General features: G+C 45.7%; 1 protein-coding gene across 5 annotated transcripts in view; it reads left to right on the top strand.

The window, feature by feature from the left end:
* The first annotated feature begins 862 nt into the window (after nucleotides 1-862).
* SLC23A2 (solute carrier family 23 member 2) overlaps nucleotides 863-13575 on the top strand; it is an 80033-nt gene continuing 67320 nt past the window's right edge. For 4 of the 5 annotated variants that reach the window (XM_019482439.2, XM_014606435.3, XM_019482437.2 and 1 more), the window contains exons 1-2: nucleotides 869-946; nucleotides 5661-5989. The gene's annotated coding sequence lies outside the window, so the exon portion shown is untranslated. Of the gene's footprint in view, nucleotides 947-5660; nucleotides 5990-13575 lie in introns of all 5 variants that reach the window. The other variant, XM_019482438.2, reaches the window with a different exon arrangement.

The raw sequence follows: 13575 nt of genomic DNA, 5'->3' as shown, positions 1-13575 counted from the left end.
CTCACAGAACAAAGTGATTTGAGCTTATCTGCCTTGTCTCCTATGGGAAAGGTCCCCCTGGCATACGGCCGTGCCCCAAATGACTGCCCTCACTATGGGGTGCTGAGGGAGGGGCAAGTACAGCCCCACAGAAACAGTGCTCTTCGTGCAGAGGCTGGTACCCCAGGCATGATGGAAAAAGATCTGTGTACAGGGGCTGGTGCAGCAGCGAGGGCAGAGCAAAGGCTGACATGAGCAGGCCGGACATCCCTTTGTTGCAGGTATATGCTCCCCAAATATCCCCCTTGAGCTGTGTGTGCGTTTCCCCACACCAGCGTGCACATGTGTATGTGTTTCCCAACACCAGTGTCCCCATGTGTTTCACACACCAGGATTTCCCCCCAGCAGTGTGTAGGTGTGCAAGTATTTCCCCACACCATTATACACACGTGTATTCAGCACCAGTGTGTGTTCCAGACACCAGTGCACGTGTATATTTCCCCACAGTGTGTGTGTATTACCCAACACCACTACATGAGTGTGTGTGTATTATCCCCCACCAGTGTGCGTGTGTGTATACACTGGTGGGGGTCGTATTCCACACATTGTGTTATCCCAGCAGGTATGTACATCTCCCCCCACCAGTATGCATGTGCGTATATTACCGCCATCGCTGTGTGTGTAGATAACAGCAGGCACATACCCTCCCCCACTCCAGCACACAGCCCAGTAGCGTATGGCCTTGTACCCCTGTATTTCTCCACTTCAGTGTATATTTACCCCGCCCCCCACACGTGTCCCCACCCCAAAGCAGACGCGCCCGCGCACGCGGCGGGGAGGGGGCGGTCCCCACGGGCCCGGCCGCCATGTTGGGGCGGGCCCCGCGCGGGCCCCGCCCCGTTGCCCCGCGCCGCTCCGCGCTCGCCGGGGCCGCCGGCGCCATTTGCAGCCGCCATCGCCATGGCAGGTGAGCGCGTCGCTGTTTCCCACCGCCCCCGGGGGTGCCCGCTCCCGCCGCGGCTCCGCTCCCCCAAGGGCCGGGCCGGGCCGGGCCGGCGGCAGCGGGGGCAGGTGCTGCCGGCTCAGTACTGGGGGCGCGGGGCGGCCAGCTGGCCCAGCTCGGGGGACGGGGACGGGCCGCGCGTGCATCGCCTGGCATCACTCTGTGTGTGTGTTTGTGTATGCGTGTCCATGTCCGTGTTGTATGTGCCAACCACCAGTGTCCATGCAACACGCATATGGCCATATGTGCAGACCGCTGTCCGCGTCTGTGTTGTGTGGTGTGTGTCCCCGTGTGTGTATTGCAGACCCCAGCATGCGTGTCCTCCACCCGTGTGCCTGCCTCCATCTCCCTCATCCTCGTCCCCTGGTCCTTTCTTGTTGAAAGCACCCCGTCACGTGGCCGGAGCAGGTACATTCACGGCTGCCCGGGGTTTGTCTTCACACGCAGCAGCAGGCACCTGGGGGTGCCTCCCCCACCCACGGCTTCTCCTCAGCCCCCCACCTCCGCCTTGTTTGAGCTGGAGCTGCCAGCAGAAGGTTCTGGCAGAAAGGGGAAATCCCTGAAGCAATTGAAACAGCCAAAGCTTTGGATGCACTTCTCTTTCCCCCCTCCTTTTTGTCACATGTGACCGATTCTTTGAACCGGCCTAAGTATGCTGAGGAAAAAACCTCAGCTTGCCAGTCCTGCTTATCTGCGGACTTCCACCTGCTGTCCGTGGGAATGAGCATTGCCCTGTTTCTTCATATCCCTATCTTGTGGGCACCGCTATGTGGGGTAGGCACGCTCCGGCTTCAGGTCAGCTCATTTGAGTGTTCGCAGTGGGGTAGACCTGGCTGCAGGCTGGAAAGCCCGCCTGAGAAGCAGGATAAACGCTTGGTCAGTCAGCACATGCTGCCTTTGGTGCTGCGGCAAGATTGCTACTCAGGTTTTTAATGCGTAGCATGATGGTGAGAAGAAGCAGAGAGTCCACCCTGAAATGGGTGGGTGGGAAGAAAGATAGAGATGTTTTAAAAATATGCTGTGGTGCATGTTTAGTAGTGGTGCACTGATATATTGGTTGCCTGTCGGATCGGCACTGATAAAAAGGAAAATAACATTATCAGCTTCTTTTGGCCCTTGTAGCTGATAATGTTTACTGATAAATTATGCCTTCTGGCCAGGGTCCTAGACACCTGGGTTCCCACTCTTCCACGGAGCTGGGGCCCCTGGATGTGTGGATTCCCTTGGGAAATGGTGGGCAGCTTTCTACCCTGCAGGAGGTCCTGTTTGGGGTTGTCATCTGCGTATGTGGCCGCATGCATACGTGTGGCTAGGAATACAGATGGGCAGCGTGGAGAGAAGGTCTCTGCAGGTAAGTATGTGGAGGGGAAGGGGCATGGAGGAGGGGTATGTGCCCCTTCAGATTTGTGCGTGGGGCGGATGTGGGTTGCTTGCTGTGGGCTCTGGGCTCTCAGCTCTGCTGTCTTTGCCCCAGGAGCCCACACAGGCTGCATGCCCCTTGCCCACCTGGCAGCAGTTGGGGGTGGTGAGTTGTGTCCCCCACTGCCAGGCATGTGGCTGGCGCCGGGCTCCTGGGGCAAAGGCAGCAAGAGCCCCAAGCCTGCAGCAGGCAGCCAGCATCTGCCCTTGCCTTGCTTGGCTCTGCTCCACTTAAAAGCATCCCTGCGCTTAAAAATAGTGGTGGCAGCACGTGAACTAAAGCTCATTCAATGAGCTTTAGTTCAAGTTCCCCTCCCACCAATTTTAAGCATTGGATGCTGATACATGCAACTCAGGAGGCTGCTGGAGCACACCAAAGAGAAAAAAAGGTTTATTTATGTCAGTGCTTTAAAGTGTCTTGCATTTTAAAGTAAATCAGTTATTGGATCGGCATTGGCCAATACGGTTGGTTAATAATCAGCTATCAGTATCAGCCAAGAAAATCTTTATCGGTGCACCCCTAGTGTTTATTTTTCCATCACACTTAACAGCGTTAGCATTTAAGTAGTCTCTCCCACTGCTTGGAAGTTTACTGAAAATTGAATTCCAAGTGAGGAATAAAGGTCAGCGCTTTGCAGTTGGTACAATTGTCTTTTGGCTGAAACCTTGTCCTGTTACACTCCCCTTGCACCAGGAAAAGAGCGGCTGAGAAGCTTTATGAAGGTTTATTTTTCATAATGGAAAGAAATTATTTTTCCTCCTTACATTTCTACAAGATTCTGTAGAAAAGGACAATAGCAGGAGATGCTGCAATTGCAGGGTTTCAACATGTTAATGTTCAGTTTTCCAGTTCAAAGGGATATAATTAGATCAAGCCAGTTTATTGCTTTTCTCTCTCCTTAGGCCTTGTCTACATGAGGAAGTCTGTGCCCCCCCCCCCCCCCCAGTTGTATATTTGCATTCATATCATTATAGCAAAAATTCCCATATGGATGCTCTTATTCCAATATAAAATAGCTTTTCTTGGTTTAGGTTGTGTGTGTTGGGAAAGGGTTTAAATTACCTGGTCACGCTTTTCCCCTCCTGTTTGAGCATGGATTCCTGAAGAAGTGATGGCTGAACTGCCATAATGATTTCATCTGCATCACAGCATTATCTTCTCTTATACAAGGGGAAATGGAGTAGAACAGCTCTTGTGGAATAAGCTGTTCTGCAATTGCTCCCTGCGTGGACACGCTATTCTAAGACTTAAATCCAAGTCTCTGTCCAGGGAGCTATTCTGGAATCGTTTATTTTGCAGTAGTTATTTCCCCTCAATTTCCCCTGTGTAGCTAGCCCAAAGGAAAAAAGAATGATAATAACCAACCCCTTAGTTACTGTAACTGTGGAGCCTTTTAAAAAAAGATAATTTCACTTTCATATGTGTTTAATAATGCATTTATCTGTAAAGCTTAAGGTATTAAGAAAAAGACTATTCAAGATGTTCTTAACTCTTCTGGAATCTTGCATGTAAATGAAATTCAGTGTATTGCTTGCACCAGCATGTGATGTGAGAATGAGATGCACTGAAATTTATTAGGAATATCTGGGCAATTGACAAAAGGAAATTTCCTTAAATAGGTGGTAGTCCCTGTGAAGTTGGATCTGTAATTAGTATCTACTGCTCTCTAACGCCCAGAAGAATGAATGCTTATGAACTGTTTTAAGAATTCACAAAATATGTTTGTTATATTTAGAAGTTGCAGGAAGATGAGATTGAAAGTTGGGGTAAGTAAAGGGGTACACACCATGGTGTAGTGGTAGACAGGAATTCCTTATGTCATTTAAACCAAAAGCTGTAGGCCACATTCTTTTGCTATTCCTAAAGCTGGGATGCATTAAAATGGCTTAGGCAGACAAGGTTCCTTGGGTGAATTTGATATCTTTTATTAGACCAACGCAAATGGTTGGAGAATACTTATTAAGCAAGCTTTTGGGTTCAAAAACCCTTCGTCAGGCTAAGGAAGTTTCAGCAGTTGGTGTGTGCTCTTCCTGGATGGAATGAAAAGTAAAGAAGCCAAGGGCTGGGCTGGGCTGGGCTGGGCTGGGCTGGGCTGGGCTGGGGAGTCAAAAATGGCTTTTTCACTTATTGTATATTGCATATAATATTGCTGTCATTATTGTGGGGCACTTTTCCTATGGAAAGAGGAAAAGGGTGGCTAAAGGCTTATTACAACTCCAGCCTGACACTGGGGAATGGGGTTGAAACTCTAGCATGATTAGGTTATTTACAGACTTAAGGGAGCAAACAAGTCGTTTTAGATTTCTGCACACCTTCCATATCATGGCAAGGAGTTAATTAAGCATCTATCTTTGGACATCTAGATGCTGTAGAAAAACAAATCACTCTGTAACTTCTTATATTTGCCACCCTTTTAAGGAATGAGTCTAAACTGTCAATTTACTGCCACGAGAAGTTGGCCAAAAGAAGAAAAGCACACTGCAAGAGGGTTCAGGGTTTTAAAACCTCACCTCTGCATGAGATTGCATTTTGCCACCTGCAAACTTTATGGTTTTACTGACATGACGCACACAAATAGGTCTCATGCTCTAGTTTTATTCCATGTACTAAAATGTATTTTTCAGCTTCATTGTCAAGTATTCATATGATATCAAAATGCACTCATCCCTTTGCAGGACATGGCAGTCCCTTATTCTGTCCTTCGAAGCTTACCATCTAAATATGTGCTCTTAAAGAACTTGAGGTGTTTTTCTTTGCTGAATTTTGTCATCTGTCTGGCTAATGTTGAGTCATTTTTTTTTGTTCTGAGGCGAAAGTATATATAGAGTCTTGTCTGCTGCCTTGGCTGTGCATCATCACTTGGCACAGGCTACCTTGGTTAAACAGATTGAAAAAAGAGGGTTCAGCCTCATTTAGTCTTTGTGGTGGCTTAGTTGTCTTTAAATGTGCAGAGTGGTCACAGCCACACAGGGCTGCTGTTCAAAAATGCATAATTTGGTTTTGTCCACCTTGGCTGGCTAGATGATGTCAAGACCCTGTTTATATCCAACTTGGTTTAAAACTTTATTTATCCAGTAGTATTGGTGGCCAGGCCTGAGTTAACTGCAAAGCTTACACCTTGTCAGGTTCATAGTTTTGAACTGATCAAAAAGATTCTGTCCTGACTTAACCTGGAGAGTGTTGCTTTGCTTTGAAGGAAAAGTTGCTATCTAATAAATCTTTCCATCAAATAAAACTCTGTCATCTTTTGATTTTTAGTGTTCGGGGGATACCAGAGGTTCTCCCACTTGAGGCATCGAGACTGAAGTTTGTTCTCTAAGTCATACAGGTTAAATACAGAACAAGTCTGATGTTCCTGAGGACAGGCTGTACGTCCTTCAGTACCTTGGTATAATTAGGTACCTCCATGAAGATCTGGATCTTCTCTCACATTCTGTAGAGGACAATGTATCCTTGCTTTTCTATACCGAAGATGTTTTGATCCTGTGTTTGTGATGTCAGAGTGCTGGAGAAAATGCTAATGGAAGCAGGATTTTAAATAGAGGGTAGAGGAAGATTAGCCCTGGTGGAATTGCGTTTGAAGAACTGTAAGTAACAATACAGTCCTTATCTATATTCTTGGGCTTTTAGGCTCCATCTACTGTAAAATTGATGGCTTAATCATGGTGATGTGTGTTGGGGGTGGCATTTATGCACATGCTAATCATTTTTTAGGTGTAAGAGAATGTTTGTTTATTATCTGTCTTGTGATTATGGAGGTGCAGTTTTAATTCAGTAAGATTCTGCTAACATTTTCAAAATGTGTTTGCTTTAGATTAAAATGGCCCTGAGTTCCCTGTCACATTGGTCTGAAAGTGGAGGGGAAAGTTGTTTCAAGTGTTTCCTGTTAGATCAAATCAAGCACTGTTCAGAGGGTTGGTGGAATGTTCTGAGCGTTCCTGAAGGTCATTGTCTGAATATGTCAGATGATCTTATTGCTGGAGTAATTTAAATAGATTGGAAACATTTGAAAATATACTGTAGAGAACAATTTTATATTGGCAGGCAAGTAAACTTGTTTGCCTAATGATTATTTCAAGCACTTCCATATATTCTTACAGCTAGAGATGCTTAAAAAGCTTGAGCCCTGTTAGTGCATCAGAGGCAGGATTAGCACGTTTTCTGTGGGGTTTTTTGCTTCCCATTCCCAAATAACAGAGGTGGGTCGTTGGAAAGTATGTTCTCTAAAAGGGCCTTTAGTGTGGAGCTAATTCTTGCTGTAATATGGTGAAAACATTAACAGTGGGCTAGGAAGGGCGGTGGGAGGTGGTTTTGTAGAAATAAGTATATTGGGGAAGCCCTAGTATGAACAGCTTTGTTCCTGGTATATTAAGCAGTATGCCCCCTAAAATTAATCTGGGCGATTTTTTTTTCCTGACATGGTAGATAAAGTGCGGCTGGCCAGACTACACTCAGTTCTCAATACTTTAAGTGTCAGTGATGTTGAAGTGGTATTAACTTCCTACCATTGGTAGGCGATAGAGTCCATTTGTGACACTGTCAATACAGATGGCTGTTATTTTACTAATACCATTGTTCTTAGGTATTCTCTCTGGTGTTACTAGCTTAGCAGTATTATCACTACCTGTGTTAAGTGTATGGTTTGGAGATTTTCTATATTGTGATCCTGATTAAATTTGAGGGTAAAAATGAAGTTGCAGTATCTGTGGGTGTGTAAATGCTTTCTTTAAAAAAATCTTGATGATATTTTCATGATCTTGTTATTTGTCCCTTAGGAAGATAAAAGGAGCTAGTGTAATTGGAATAAAATGTCACAAACTAAAGTGGTAATACCCTTGTGCTCCTTTAACATGTTTTTAAATGCAATTTTCCAGTGCCTCAAAATCAGATAGCAGTTAAGAGTTGATTGTGTTGTGATAAGATTTAAACCTGCCGAGACTTTCATCTTTCTAATGGGAAGATAAGCCTATTTTGGTGTGAAGTCTTAGTGTTTGAGTCCTGCTTGCAGTAACAAATACAAATGATAAACGAGGCAGAAAGAGAGAAATGGGTCCTTTATACAGCGATTCCAATATCTCATCCTGTCAGATGTGAGAGAGGAAACTTCCCTGTGTGGACTGTTAGAAAACTAGTTTCTTGTAACATTTCCTTTAACTATGCAACTGATGGTTGTGTGATGAGAAAATAGGTGTTGTGGTGATTTTTTTTTCCTTTTTGAAGCCAAAAACAGTTGTTTTTTGGAAAGCAATTTACTGCTCCCTCATTCAAGAACCACTTGCTTGTTCGTGGTTTAATCTACCTGGGGCTAAAAAGACCAGATCTCTTGCGACTACATAGGGAAGCCAAAGGAAGAATTCATAAAATAGCAACCTGAGCAAATCCTTCATTGCCCCTTTCTTTCATCTGGCAACATTTACAAGAAACTGAGGCTGAACAGCAACCATCCTTGCTTAGGTTACGCATACTGCTAATATTTAGCAGTGTAGTGGAACTTGATGCAATGGAACTAAGTCTTTGGCTACTTTGAGCAAGATTTCATGACCAACGTCAGCCCATGTTTTAGACTCTAGTATACTGTGTTCAAGCTGTTCCAGATCTCAGATTGCTTCTGTTTTAGTAGTTAGAACAATGCACCCAGAATATTAAAGATGCATTTTATTCTGGAAGCTGTTGTGACAGGTAATGACTTGTTGAATGGCATGTAATAGATCTATTGGGGAGACAGTACAGCTTGTTGGTATCTTTAAGAATTGGAGTATCTGAATTGGTCTTCTACCTTAAATTATTCAGATAAATTGCATTGAAGGAAGAATGTATGAGTGAAGTGTGTTGCTCTAAAAAGGGACTAGGAGCAGAAGAAACTTTGCATATAAAACTATTTAAAGCATATGGCCATTGAACGATGTGAGTTAAATGAGGTTAGGTATAATTTTAGCAGTGCTGCTAGTGATGTTACAGTAGAAATCTTTATTAAAATGTTTCAAATCAAGTTATGGGCAGAAGCACAGTAAACATATTTAAACTTAATCCACGGTAATAAGTGAATAAATTGCTAGTCTAGCAAACGATGTGAAAAAATCTGAAAAGGTTTCTTTAGTATGTTGTGAAAAAGGAAGTTGTCATAAAGAGCTCGCCTGGTTAAAAAAAAAAAAAAAAAAAATGCTTCAAGGTTTTACTGTCCTTGGTGTTGTCATAGACAGTCTGAACACTGTCAAAATATTGTAATTACCTTTGTGATATTTCTTGATGAGCCATCGTGATAGAAATAGAGCATTTCCATTTATCTATCTACTCATTTACATTGGTTGGAGGAAAATTGATGTCAGGCCATCCTCAAAAATCTCACTGCATGTTGGACTAGCGTGCTACAGAAAATATTCAAGTCCTTTGGTCCATCGGGCACCTCTCGTTATTCCATGTTAAACATTTTACTGGTTATGCAGGCTACGTATCAGTCGTGTTTAAACAACATCTTGTTACTTGTGCTTTTTGCTTTCTACTTGTTTCTGCAGTGCAATACCACTGCTAAACTTGTGTTGACAAGTTAATTCCAAGACGGCAAACTCTTGTAAGTTTGGCAGAAGGCAGGGCGGAGTGGCACCCTTTAGACCGGTGGTGGATAAAATATGGCCCACACACTGCATCTGGCCTGCAGAGGGATTTTGTCCATCCCACAGCAGGTTCCTCGATCATGCCTTGGCCAGGTGCTGTGGTATGTCCCATTTTCCCCTGGACATGCAGCGGGGCTAAGAAGCCGTATGCAGCCCAGGGAGTGATAGCTCCTTCTAGTTACTGCTGCTGCTGACCCCAGGCCTGTGATACCAGTGGGGATCTGCGTGCACAGCCCTGACCCCGGCCCACCCCACGTCCGCTCCAGACTCGACTTGGCGGAGCGGACCAGGTGGAACCCATATGAACAGCCCCGACCTGGCTCACTCCGCACCTGCTCTAGAGTAAACAGTGGCGGAGGCTGGGCAGAAGTTGCTGCTCCGCGTGGGGGGGAAGCAGCCTGTCCCCTTCGCTACTGCTGGACTCTTTTTGCTGCAGCTGCCTAAAGCCTGCAGCCCGGCTGCCCTGCAGCTCCTCTGCATTGCCACTGCTGCCCCACTGGGTGGCCCAGAGGCAGCAGTGACAGTGGCAGAGAGGAGCTGCAGGGTGGCATGGGCTCCGGGCGGCTGCAGCAAGAAGGTCCCAGTAGTGGTTAGAGGGAGGGGGTGCTTTTCTCCTGTGCGGAGTTTCAGCTTCTGCCCAGCCACTGCCGTTGCTCAGTATGGGTGGACAGTCCAGAGTAGGTGTGGGGTGGGCTGGGGTTGGAGCTGTGTGCACGGTTTCAGGCTGTTCCGCTCTGGCTGGGGAGAGTCCAGAGCAGGTGCAGGGTGGGCCAGGGTCAGAGCTGAGGCTGCACACTGTTGGCGGTGGTGGGGAGGAGCCGCAGGGTGCACAGGCTCCTGGCTGTGGTGGAGGCTGGGGTGCTGACCAGCCTGCGGTAGGTCCCCAAAACTGCCTATGTGGGTTGCAGACCCAAATAATTGCCCACCCCTGCTTTAGACTAGTTTTTTTATGGAGGCATAAGATTTTTGTAAGACTTTATGAGATGCTGTATATAACAGAGCAGATTGGAGATTGTAATGATGGGGTGGGGAGAGGGGGAAGCTGGATGATTATGTGAGTCAAGGCCTTTATGTAAACATAGCTGAAATGGGAGTGGGAAGCAGGACTAGTTAAATAAGTGCCTGTCTTCATAAACAGTCTTTTATAACTTTGTAGCCCACGGGTATTTCCCGTACGTTGGAAAGAGTCATGCTCCTTCTCTTTAGTTCAGTAAAGTTTGTTCCCTCTTTAGCCCAGTAGAGCATGTTTCCTCTCTTTAGCTCAGAACCTCTCCCTGACTAAGATTCATTTCCACATCCTGACTGTTTTCAATTCCATCCTCCGATAATAACTAATTCATTGCCATAGCACATTGACATTGAAGTGCAAACTTACAAGTAATTTTTTAGTACTTGGTTGGAGAAAAGCAGGTGGCTTTTCCCTTGCAGGCCAACAGAGTTCCAGCCTGCAAGGGGCTGCTTGGGACCCCCCATTCCCTATACCCCCCCCCCACTTCCTGCCCTACACACTGGGGGGCTGGGGCCTGGTGTGGGGACATCAGGTCAAAAGTGAGGGACACTGGGTCAGGACTGATCACTGATGTTTACAGATGGGTCTTGGTACAAAAAAGGTTGAGAGCCACTGTTATGGGTTAACCAAAGTAGATGGATATATATATAGAGATGTGTGTGTGCACACATCCCCCCCCCCCCCCCCAATTAACTGTGTAGAAAGCAGAGTATAAAGAGAAAGTAATTAGAATATGAAAGATGCAGGGAAAGGAAGGGACAGTGTTGTGAGAGATGAGCAAAAAAGAAACAAAAGGCATCACCACAGCTAACTTGGGTAATGTAATAAGAATTCATCCCTGTTTAAACCATACTCAACACAGTCCAGTCTATGTATGATTTCTTGTTCTGCAATTTCTGGTTCAAATTGGCTTTTAAAATGTTGGTATCAGAGAACAGGTAATGATCGGTTACCAGTAGTGAAGCCACCAGGAAGATCGTGTGTCCTTGGCTGCTTTTAGGGCTGGAACTCCCAACTGACTTAGATTTTCTAGCTTAGCACAAAGACTAACTTTCGGGGTTGTTGTTTTGGGAATGTAATCCACAGCCCTGCATTGGGCACCTCGGCTCCCTCCACAATGCATGGGAAGAGCTGTGTGCCGGAGGATGGAATTGACAGCAGCCAGAATGTGGAACGGATCCTTGTCAAGGAGAGGCTTAAAGCATGAAACCTTTTTTGGTGCCTAGATCTTTTGCAAAAAGGGAGCAAAAGTTGTTCCTTTCTTTTAAAGCAAAGTAGGAAGAGGAGATGGTGGTTTGTGTTCCTGTTCTTTTGCAACAGCATATAACAATCCACTCACCTTGATTATGGAAAATCTGGATTTGCTGCCTTACTCAGCAGGAGGCACTTCAAACCTACAACTCCTAGGGGACTTTACCAGCCACCCACATATGCATAGTTATTGTGTAAGGGCACTTTCCATTTCTCTCGTTGAAGCTGTGCCACTCGGCCAAAAAAGAAGAATCCAGGATTGACTGAGCTAAAGAGAGGGAACATGACACTGTAGCCCAAGGGTGTTAAACTCACTTGGCTCCCCAACTCCCTGGGGCCAGCACTGGCAACGATGGGGCTGGCAGCAGAAGAGGTGTAAACAGCAGCAGCAGAGGCAGTGATAGATTGAAAGAGTAACAGGAGCTAAAAGCGATGACAGTAGTGACAGCTGTGGAAATGGCAGCAGCAGCTGCAGTGGCAGTGGGTCTCCGGTTAGGTCAGCTAATTCAGGGGTGCAGCAAGTTGCAGCAAGCCGAGCAGGGCTGTGCTGACACAGCCCACGTTTACTCCTCTGCTGTCAACAGCTATGCCCCATCCCTGAATTCGCTGGCCTACCAGGAGCCCCGTGGGCCTGACGTTTACCCCTGCTGTAGTTCAGTAATCGTGGCATTCATTTAGGAAGGGGAATGTCAACTATGGTGAATCCCTAGTACAGAAACAATCCTGGCAAGAGAATCCAAGTGTCCTCTCTGTCAGGTGGGTGCCCTGAGTGCTGGGTTATGGAGTAGTGCTCCCTCTCTCTGGCCCAGTGAATCCTGTATCTTTGTACAGTAGCCAAGTTTCAAAAGTAGGAGTGGAGAGTGCCCTACCCCAGAATAGTCTATAGGCTGTGGGCTGAGGTGCACCACTGGGCAAAGGCTCCAGATCTCTCAAATTTGAAGCGAGTGCCCTGACCACTAGACTTGTATAAAATTAGGGCACCAGCTCCTTCTCTATCTGTCTTCTAAATGAAGATGACTGTGACTTTCTGTGCCTTTGTGCAGAGTTCAATTTAGTAGGTGTGTTGCGGGCAAGCTCAGAGATGCCTACTAGATTAGACCGCTTACGGCAGACAGGTGGAGCAGTTCTTAGCTCATAGATCCTCCGGCATGACATAAATGTTGAGCTGCTCAGATGTAGGATGTGGGTGGCAGTTTTGGCACTTACAGAAGCAGAACCTTAGGTGTTGAGGGAACCGGAAACCTGACTGACAAAATTTTAGATGCCCAGAGGGTTAGGTGGAGCTTCTGTGGATGGCACCTAAATCATCATTGGATCTGGGCTTTAAATTCCTTTACACTGAAAGGTGGGGACTTCTGCTGCTTTAAAGAAAGCTGCTTCCATGGGGTAAATCTGTGGAAAGCATTTTTTTTGTTAAGAATATCTGCATTAAACAGCCTTTGAAAACCGCTTTTGCAATTGAGGTACTTTGAGACTAGCATGTTCTTTTTAGTTTCTTTTTTCTTTTTGTTTTTTGTGTTTAAATAATAGTACCCTGAAAGTAATAACGTGCTAAATACATAAGGGGTTGGCAGAACCTATAATGGGTTCTTTGCAACCTCTGGCTCAGTGTGCAACTAGAAAACTTGCTTTCCTTTTGGAAATATTCAGTTAAAATAAGACTACGTAGTCTGTGGTTACATTATCATAACTGCATTAAAATTATGTTTTATATGTCTTAAGTCTGTGCTTTAAGCATAAATTAGTCCATTACATGCCAGAGGGCAATAGGAGGCATTTGGGGTTTTAATATTAATTGTGGAAGCAATACCTGAGATCTTCAGTGTTCTTCCAGGTAGCTTCAATGCTGCCTTATCCTTACGTGTCTGGTCCACCACTTCAATTAGTATTTTACTGAACTACTTGCTATATGAGGCAGATACCCCTTGTAATGCATGTGCTTCCTTGTTTGTAGTCAAGACTTTAGAGTTGAATGCACGCATGTGGGTCTAAACCAATGAAACAAAGTTTGTATCAATCTTAGTCTGAGCACTTGGACACATACATTTTGAGCATTGCCGATTAGTTTTTTTACTCTTCATTGCCACTTTTCACATCCACGTATTGAGGTTGAAATGACATTTGAGTTGAAGATCAATGGGTTGGTGCCCAGCTGACTCTAATGTTGTCCTCCCTCAGTTGCTAGCCCACCTTTCCTTGTTCTTATTGAAAGTTGAGTAAGGGAGGCTGCCCATGGGCCTTAGTGTGAGCCTTAATCTGGACTGTTTCCACGGTGGGTCTTTCTCCTGGATCCCACTAGTCT

The sequence above is a fragment of the Alligator mississippiensis genome, chromosome 7 (genome assembly GCF_030867095.1).
Source record: "Alligator mississippiensis isolate rAllMis1 chromosome 7, rAllMis1, whole genome shotgun sequence".
NCBI lineage: Eukaryota > Metazoa > Chordata > Crocodylia > Alligatoridae > Alligator > Alligator mississippiensis.
The sequence above is the reverse complement of the archived record's forward strand: the minus strand, read 5'-3'. Positions and strand labels throughout refer to the sequence as shown.